Below are 10,301 nucleotides of genomic sequence, written 5' to 3'. Positions count from 1 at the left end.
AATAGTATATATATATATATATATATATATATATATATATATATATCAGCAGCAATAAATGTTTCCAACACTAAAGAAAATAGTAAAGATGAATCAAATAAATTAAATTAAATTAAACAAAAATAAAAGTAACAAAAGTAACAGCAGAGTGGTCGTTGATGAGCTCAGAGCTGACTGATTTTCTAGTTTTAAGAAATTTGTCCCTACCTGTTCAACACCTGAGAGATGATGAGGACAGATGCAGGATTCTGTTTCCAGCAGCAGGTGGCGCTGTGAGGCCATTTATTAAATAAAACCAGTTTGTTCAGCAGCAGCTCTGCAGACAAACACAACAAAAGTAAATTATTTTTTATTCATGGACAAAAGGAGATTGTGTTATATAAATATAGAATAAAACAAGTATATTTTTCTTGTTTTTTTAATAATCATTCTTGAGTTTCAACTTCCTCTTATTCCACATGTGGTTTGGCTGCTGATATTTTTTTTCTTACAGGTGACAGAAACCGATCAGACTGTGAATATTTGGATCCATTTTTCAGCTCCATTTTATACAATATTTTCTGTCAGAGTGTTTAAACCTACAGATGATACAGGTCAGATAAGAGGAGGAGGAGGCCAGTTTCAGCTGATTAAAAGTCTCATTCATATTAAACTGCTGCTCACATAGACCCTGAACCTGCTCATCTGTTTGTGATGTGGATTCCAGATTTGTTTTCACACGAAAGGCTGCAGAGCTTCACTCAGACTGTGAATAATCTGAGCTGTAAAAGACTAAAACTGCACAAACACAGGAGCCAGAAATCTGGATTTTCACCCACAGCCTGAGAGTAAACAGAGAAACGTCAGAGTCAGTCTGTGGCCGAGTTATGGACAAAGAGCAGCTCAAGCATCAGGTTCACAGACGTTTTCTTTACAAGGTGAAATCAGGCTGAACAGACGACAGTGAATCTGTGAAAACTTTCAACGTCTGGTCGAAGGAAAAATACTTTTTTATTTCCTCAAGTTGTCGTTATCAGTGATGAAGCTGTGGCTGTCACAAACACCAAACTCTGTTTCTAACTCTTGATATCTGCGTCAGTTTCCTGAATATCAGAGATCAATGCTGGTTTTTAACTGATCTACAGTTCAGCATCACTCTGAACTCTCTGGGTCTGATTCCAGCAGTTTAATCTGCTGACTCTCTCTCAGTCAGAGGGAGATCCAACCTGAAAACGACAGGTGTTCAGACAGAGGGTCTGTTCTCCCTGTTACACTGAACCATCACAGTCTGAAGCTCACAGTTTAAATAATTAAATAATGTTGATTTAAGATCTTTTTTTTTCTGAACATTAAACACAATTTGCTGCTAAGAAATAAAATAACAGATAAAATGAAAATAAAGCTCAGTTTCCACTGACATTAGTACAATAGCTTTCAAATCAGTGGCTCCATGAGATTTAATGTGAGGTTTTATTAAGATTTTACCTTTAGGCTTCTTTTTATTATTATTATTATTATTTGTTTTTTATTGTACTTTATTTGTCCCTCTCTCTTGCTGTTGTAATAAAGTCTGTTTATCTCAGTTTATCTCCAACGTGAAGTCGGCCATCAACAGATGTGTTTGTGGGAGATTCCTGACACTCACCGATGTTTGATGGACACAGTTTTAATCAAACCGAAAGATAAGAAATAGAAAAACTAATTAAAATAACTTTGAAATAGAAATATTAAGTCATTTCTACAAAATCTATCAATACCGCTCAGTTTAAATGATGTGATCTGGAGCTGAAAAAAGTAAAAAATACTGTGTAGTTTTATGTCTTTGTAATTTTAGAAGCACATAAATATTATTTCTTGGTTTCTACTTCAGCTTTAACTGGTGATAACAGAAAGTCCAAAATGACCCTGTGCAGTTTGTGTGTCTGCAGTTTGTTTGCCAGGTGATGTTAACGCAGCGAGGACGTCAGGAAACGTCTTCAAAGTGAAACCTGTCCCGTTGTTTGTTAGTGTGGATGTCGTCTGTAAAAGCTTCCAGCGGCGGGACAGACGCCAACCTGTCTTCTCACCTGTCACTATCCACCCGTGATTGGCCTGGGAATAATTAATGGAGCAGCAGAGGGAGGCGGGGTGGAGGTCGTTGAGAGTTCAGTGTAACTCTCAGGTAACTTCATTTCACCTGCAGGTAAGAGTCCGAGGAAGAGGATCCGCGGTAAACACTTTCAGCCATGTTGTTGGAGGCGGCAGGTGGAGCTATGAGAGTGTGTGTGTTAAAGCTGCTTTATTCGCCCTTTGGCCACCAGGGGGCAGGAGATCTCCACTACACATCTCCACATCAGTCTGCGTCTTTTTGAGCTTAAGCAGCTTGCACACGTTTTAATTCATCCATTTCCTGTTTTGTGTCTTTAAGGAGAACTCTGGTGTTTTTAAACCTGGGTTTTATTTTCTGTGTTTCTGGGTGTAAATGATTGACAATCAGTGCAGAACTGATCAAGATCAGTGAACCTAGAAACAGCTGCTGTCAGAGTCCGTCCACTAAAGTTCTTGTTTCTGCTCAGATTGTTCTTCTCAGTGTCTGACAACATGATGACAGGATTCCTACAGAGACAGAGCTTTTTATTGAAGAGGAAGATCCTTTCAGTTTAACCAGAAACATCCCTATATATCTCTACCAGACTCCACTGATGAAAACAGGGATTTAACCAGGAGCTGCTGGAATACCACTGCCTCCATCTGTTAGTGTGTCTGTGTTACTGTGTGGTACTTTTACTTCAGTAAAGTATCTGATTACTTTTTCCACTACTGATAGTGAACAGGACACAGTTGATGTTTAGACTGAGACTGTTTTATCAGTGAGTTTGGCTGAGTTGCAGATCTTCACTGTTTCCACCATTTATCCAACACTGTTGTGGATGTTTTTAAATCTTAATCACAGCACATTTAGAGCAAGTTTTAATTACATTTTTGAATTGTTTTCTTTGTTTTTCTTTCCATTTTTTCCACGTACACCCTGACAGATGTTGAGAATTAATGCACAATATCTGCCATTATTCACTTTCTTTTTCATCTCTGTCATGTTGTGTGTTGCATTGTGGGACAACACCATCAATTCCCCAATACTAACATAACCTGTCAACACAACTGTAACCTGCAGCAGGTGCTTTGCTCCCCCTACCTGGAGTTTAAATCAACCAATGAGGTAATTTTTTTCCTCCAAATCTACTAAAATTCACATTTGAACTGATCAACAAAGCTTTATAAATCCTAATTTTTCTCACTCTGAACATTTATTCCCTCAGCGGCTGCTCTGCTCTGACCTGCAGGACTTTCACTGCCAAACTGAGGCTGCTTTATAATTAAAAGTCCTGCTTTTACTCAGCCAGAAACCCTCAGAGAAATGTCCCTGACAAAGAGAGTAAAGTGAATCCTGCAGTAAGTTTGGGACAAAGGCAGGATGATTAAACCGAGGCAGATTACATCTGTGGGCCTGTGATTTGCGACAGTGTGCGGGACTTCAGTTACACACCTGTCTGCTGATAACGAGGCTCGGTTTACGTGCCGGGACCCGTATCTGCTCCATCAGACAGCTGCCAGGACATTAATGAAGAGACCTGACGAGCCTGAGCCCGGAACGCCTGACCGACCAGGGACAGGTGACTCCCACTGGGCCGGCCCTCAGGTGATAAAGGTAAAATCTGGTATCACCTTTAGAGGAAGAAACCTTCATTTTTCTCCTCTGTTCTCTGAGAGAGGACAGATAAAACTTGTTCTGAGGTACTAGTACTTCACTGTAGTATTTGAAGTATTACACTGTTTTATTATATTGTATTATATTTTATTATACATATATATTATAGTGTAGTATTTATTATAATATTGTGGTATTTAAATACTATACTTCTACTTCATTACACTGTGAACAGCTATAGTTAATTTTCAGATTAAAGTTGAACAGTCAAAACCTGTGATGGGAGATATGATCCACTGTTACAGATCACATCACCAACTACTATGAAAACACATTAATTCATATTAAGAGTCTATTGAAAGGAAGTTTTTCTGAAGAATGAATGTGTGAATGAGGTTTCATGTGGCTCAACCTCAGTTTTTTATCTAAGAAACAAAAGGTTTGTAGTTGTTTTCAAAAAGAAAACCGTTTGATGATTGCTCTGCTTGAGTGTTCAGTGAATTTTCAAAAGCAAAGAGTATAAAAGTCAAAGATTTCACAACAGAAATGAAGACTCCAGCTCAAAAAGTCAAACTCCGAGGTCTTAGAGTTGACCTCCAACAACGATTCGACCGATCAGAGGCTGCCACATGGAGCAGAATCATAGTATAGTATGTGGTCAAAAATGTCATAAAAATGACTTAATATAGTAAGGCATCGAAAATGTCATAAAAATGTCATAGTATAGTAAGTGGTCAAAAACATCATAAAAATGTCATAGAAAAGTATGTGGTCAAAAATATCATAAAAATGTCATAGAAAAGTATGTGGTAAAAAATGTCATAAAAATGTCATAGAAAAGTATGTGGTCAAAAATATCATAAAAATGTCATATAAAAGTATGTGGTCAAAAATATCATAAAAATGTCAGAGTATAGTAAGGCATCAAAAATGTCATAAAAATGTCATAATATAGTAAGACATCAAAAATGTCATAAAAATGTCATAGAAAAGTATGTAGTCAAAAATGACATAAAAATGTCATAGTATAGTAAGGCATCAAAAATGTCATAAAAATGTCATAGAAAAGTATGTAGTCAAAAATGTCATAAAAATGTCATAGAAAAGTATGTAGTCAAAAATGTCATAAAAATGTCATAATATAGTAAGACATCAAAAATGTCATAGAAAAGTATGTGGTCAAAAATATCATAAAAATGTCATAGAAAGGTATGTGGTCAAAAATATCATAAAAATGTCAGAAAAGTATGTGGTCAAAAATATCATAAAAATGTCATAGAAAAGTATGTAGTCAAAAATGTCATAAAAATGTCATAGAAAAGTATGTAGTCAAAAATGTCATAAAAATGTAATAATATACTAAGACATCAAAAATGTCATAAAAATGTCATGGAAAAGTATGTGGTCAAAAATATCATAAAAATGTCATAGTATAGTAAGGCATCAAAAATGTCATAAAAATGTCATAGTATAGTAAGGCATCAAAAATGTCATAAAAATGTCATAGAAAAGTATGTAGTCAAAAATGACATAAAAATGTCATAGTATAGTATGTAGTCAAATATGACATAAAAATGTCATAGAAAAGTATGTGGTCAAAAATGACATAAAAATGTCATAGAAAAGTATGTAGTCAAAAATGTCATAAAAATGTCATAGTATAGTAAGGCATCAAAAATGTCATAAAAATGTCATAATATAGTAAGACATCAAAAATGTCATAAAAATGTCATAGAAAAGTATGTGGTAAAAAATGTCATAAAAATGTCATAGAAAAGTATGTGGTCAAAAATATAAAAATGTCATAGAAAAGTATGTGGTCAAAAATGTCATAAAAATGTCATAATATAGTGAGACATCAAAAATGTCATAAAAATGTCATAGAAAAGTATGTGGTAAAAAATGTCATAAAAATGTCATAGAAAAGTATGTGGTCAAAAATATCATAAAAATGTCATAGAAAAGTATGTGGTCAACAATATCATAAAAATGTCATATAAAAGTATGTGGTCAAAAATATCATAAAAATGTCATAGAAAAGTATGTAGTCAAAAATATCATAAAAATGTCATAGTATAGTAAGGCATCAAAAATGTCATAAAAATGTCATAGAAAAGTATGTAGTCAAAAATGACATAAAAATGTCATAGTATAGTAAGTGGTCAAAAACATCATAAAAATGTCATAGTATAGTATGTAGTCAAATATGACATAAAAATGTCATAGAAAAGTATGTGGTCAAAAATGACATAAAAATGTCATAGAAAAGTATGTAGTCAAAAATGTCATAAAAATGTCATAGTATAGTAAGGCATCAAAAATGTCATAAAAATGTCATAATATAGTAAGACATCAAAAATGTCATAAAAATGTCATAGAAAAGTATGTGGTAAAAAATGTCATAAAAATGTCATAGAAAAGTATGTGGTCAAAAATATAAAAATGTCATAGAAAAGTATGTGGTCAAAAATGTCATAAAAATGTCATAATATAGTGAGACATCAAAAATGTCATAAAAATGTCATAGAAAAGTATGTGGTAAAAAATGTCATAAAAATGTCATAGAAAAGTATGTGGTCAAAAATATCATAAAAATGTCATAGAAAAGTATGTGGTCAAAAATATCATAAAAATGTCATATAAAAGTATGTGGTCAAAAATATCATAAAAATGTCATAGTATAGTAAGGCATCAAAAATGTCATAAAAATGTCATAATATAGTAAGACATCAAAAATGTCATAAAAATGTCATAGAAAAGTATGTGGTCAAAAATGTCATAAAAATGTCATCGAAAAGTATGTGGTCAAAAATGACATAAAAATGTCATAGAAAAGTATGTGGTCAAAAATGTCATAAAAATGTCATAATATAGTGAGACATCAAAAATGTCATAAAAATGTCATAGAAAAGTATGTGGTCAAAAATATCATAAAAATGTCATAGAAAAGTATGTGGTCAACAATATCATAAAAATGTCATATAAAAGTATGTGGTCAAAAATATCATAAAAATGTCATAGAAAAGTATGTAGTCAAAAATATCATAAAAATGTCATAGTATAGTAAGGCATCAAAAATGTCATAAAAATGTCATAGAAAAGTATGTAGTCAAAAATGACATAAAAATGTCATAGTATAGTAAGTGGTCAAAAACATCATAAAAATGTCATAGTATAGTATGTAGTCAAAAATATCATAAAAATGTCATAGTATAGTAAGGCATCAAAAATGTCATAAAAATGTCATAGAAAAGTATGTAGTCAAAAATGACATAAAAATGTCATAGTATAGTAAGGCATCAAAAACATCATAAAAATGTCATAGAAAAGTATGTGGTAAAAAATGTCATAGAAAAGTATGTAGTCAAAAATGTCATAAAAATGTCATAATATAGTAAGACATCAAAAATGTCATAAAAATGTCATAGAAAAGTATGTGGTCAAAAATATCATAAAAATGTCATAGTATAGTAAGGCATCAAAAATGTCATAAAAATGTCATCGAAAAGTATGTAGTCAAAAATATCATAAAAATGTCATAGTATAGTAAGGCATCAAAAATGTCATAAAAATGTCATAATATAGTAAGACATCAAAAATGTCATAAAAATGTCATAGAAAAGTATGTGGTAAAAAATGTCATAAAAATGTCATAGAAAAGTATGTGGTCAAAAATATAAAAATGTCATAGAAAAGTATGTGGTCAAAAATGTCATAAAAATGTCATAATATAGTGAGACATCAAAAATGTCATAAAAATGTCATAGAAAAGTATGTGGTCAACAATATCATAAAAATGTCATATAAAAGTATGTGGTCAAAAATATCATAAAAATGTCATAGAAAAGTATGTAGTCAAAAATATCATAAAAATGTCATAGTATAGTAAGGCATCAAAAATGTCATAAAAATGTCATAGAAAAGTATGTAGTCAAAAATGACATAAAAATGTCATAGTATAGTAAGTGGTCAAAAACATCATAAAAATGTCATAGTATAGTATGTAGTCAAATATGACATAAAAATGTCATAGAAAAGTATGTGGTCAAAAATGACATAAAAATGTCATAGAAAAGTATGTAGTCAAAAATGTCATAAAAATGTCATAGTATAGTAAGGCATCAAAAATGTCATAAAAATGTCATAATATAGTAAGACATCAAAAATGTCATAAAAATGTCATAGAAAAGTATGTGGTAAAAAATGTCATAAAAATGTCATAGAAAAGTATGTGGTCAAAAATATAAAAATGTCATAGAAAAGTATGTGGTCAAAAATGTCATAAAAATGTCATAATATAGTGAGACATCAAAAATGTCATAAAAATGTCATAGAAAAGTATGTGGTAAAAAATGTCATAAAAATGTCATAGAAAAGTATGTGGTCAAAAATATCATAAAAATGTCATAGAAAAGTATGTGGTCAAAAATATCATAAAAATGTCATATAAAAGTATGTGGTCAAAAATATCATAAAAATGTCATAGTATAGTAAGGCATCAAAAATGTCATAAAAATGTCATAATATAGTAAGACATCAAAAATGTCATAAAAATGTCATAGAAAAGTATGTGGTCAAAAATGTCATAAAAATGTCATCGAAAAGTATGTGGTCAAAAATGACATAAAAATGTCATAGAAAAGTATGTGGTCAAAAATGTCATAAAAATGTCATAATATAGTGAGACATCAAAAATGTCATAAAAATGTCATAGAAAAGTATGTGGTCAAAAATATCATAAAAATGTCATAGAAAAGTATGTGGTCAACAATATCATAAAAATGTCATATAAAAGTATGTGGTCAAAAATATCATAAAAATGTCATAGAAAAGTATGTAGTCAAAAATATCATAAAAATGTCATAGTATAGTAAGGCATCAAAAATGTCATAAAAATGTCATAGAAAAGTATGTAGTCAAAAATGACATAAAAATGTCATAGTATAGTAAGTGGTCAAAAACATCATAAAAATGTCATAGTATAGTATGTAGTCAAAAATATCATAAAAATGTCATAGTATAGTAAGGCATCAAAAATGTCATAAAAATGTCATAGAAAAGTATGTAGTCAAAAATGACATAAAAATGTCATAGTATAGTAAGGCATCAAAAACATCATAAAAATGTCATAGAAAAGTATGTGGTAAAAAATGTCATAAAAATGTCATAGAAAAGTATGTAGTCAAAAATGTCATAAAAATGTCATAATATAGTAAGACATCAAAAATGTCATAAAAATGTCATAGAAAAGTATGTGGTCAAAAATATCATAAAAATGTCATAGTATAGTAAGGCATCAAAAATGTCATAAAAATGTCATCGAAAAGTATGTAGTCAAAAATATCATAAAAATGTCATAGTATAGTAAGGCATCAAAAATGTCATAAAAATGTCATAATATAGTAAGACATCAAAAATGTCATAAAAATGTCATAGAAAAGTATGTGGTAAAAAATGTCATAAAAATGTCATAGAAAAGTATGTGGTCAAAAATATAAAAATGTCATAGAAAAGTATGTGGTCAAAAATGTCATAAAAATGTCATAATATAGTGAGACATCAAAAATGTCATAAAAATGTCATAGAAAAGTATGTGGTCAACAATATCATAAAAATGTCATATAAAAGTATGTGGTCAAAAATATCATAAAAATGTCATAGTATAGTAAGGCATCAAAAATGTCATAAAAATGTCATAGAAAAGTATGTAGTCAAAAATGACATAAAAATGTCATAGTATAGTAAGTGGTCAAAAACATCATAAAAATGTCATAGTATAGTATGTAGTCAAAAATATCATAAAAATGTCATAGTATAGTAAGGCATCAAAAATGTCATAAAAATGTCATAGAAAAGTATGTAGTCAAAAATGACATAAAAATGTCATAGTATAGTAAGGCATCAAAAACATCATAAAAATGTCATAGTATAGTATGTAGTCAAAAATATCATAAAAATGTCATAGAAAAGTATGTGGTAAAAAATGTCATAAAAATGTCATAGAAAAGTATGTGGTCAAAAATATCATAAAAATGTCATAGAAAAGTATGTGGTCAAAAATGTCATAAAAATGTCATAGAAAAGTATGTGGTAAAAAATGTCATAAAAATGTCATAGAAAAGTATGTAGTCAAAAATATCATAAAAATGTCATAGAAAAGTATGTGGTAAAAAATGTCATAAAAATGTCATAGAAAAGTATGTAGTCAAAAATGTCATAAAAATGTCATAGTATAGTAAGACATCAAAAATGTCATAAAAATGTCATAGTATAGTAAGACATCAAAAATGTCATAAAAATGTCATAGTATAGTAAGGTGACAAAAATGTCATAAAAATGTCTGAGTAATTTTTAATTTCTATTCATGTATTTGTTATAATTTATTTCATATCTGTTTTTTTACTATTGCATTATTATTGATGAGTGGAAATGTGGTTGTTTATCTTTATGAGCAAAGCTGAATTTCCCTTTGAGAATGAATAAAGTTCTTTCTATTCTATGGGGTCAAAGTGTCATTAATTGTCATGGTGTCATACCTGAAATAGTTGTTAGGGTATTAGGTCTAGGTTAGGGTTAGGGTTGAGTGCTAGGGTTATGATAGTTGTAGGGTTAGGGTTACCTCTAATAGTTGCTAGGG

At 30.4% G+C, this 10,301-nt stretch overlaps 2 protein-coding genes across 2 annotated transcripts in view; both read left to right on the top strand.

Moving 5' to 3' along the window:
• The window catches only part of LOC108882294 (E3 ubiquitin-protein ligase TRIM21), a 162,954-nt gene that overhangs the window by 53,258 nt on the left and 99,395 nt on the right, over positions 1-10,301 (top strand). The window lies entirely within an intron of this gene.
• LOC108882293 (E3 ubiquitin-protein ligase TRIM21) overlaps positions 1-10,301 on the top strand; it is an 82,028-nt gene that overhangs the window by 53,269 nt on the left and 18,458 nt on the right. The window lies entirely within an intron of this gene.

Source organism: Lates calcarifer, linkage group LG5, assembly GCF_001640805.2.
Source record: "Lates calcarifer isolate ASB-BC8 linkage group LG5, TLL_Latcal_v3, whole genome shotgun sequence".
Lineage (NCBI taxonomy): Eukaryota > Metazoa > Chordata > Actinopteri > Centropomidae > Lates > Lates calcarifer.
The sequence above is the reverse complement of the archived record's forward strand: the minus strand, read 5'-3'. Positions and strand labels throughout refer to the sequence as shown.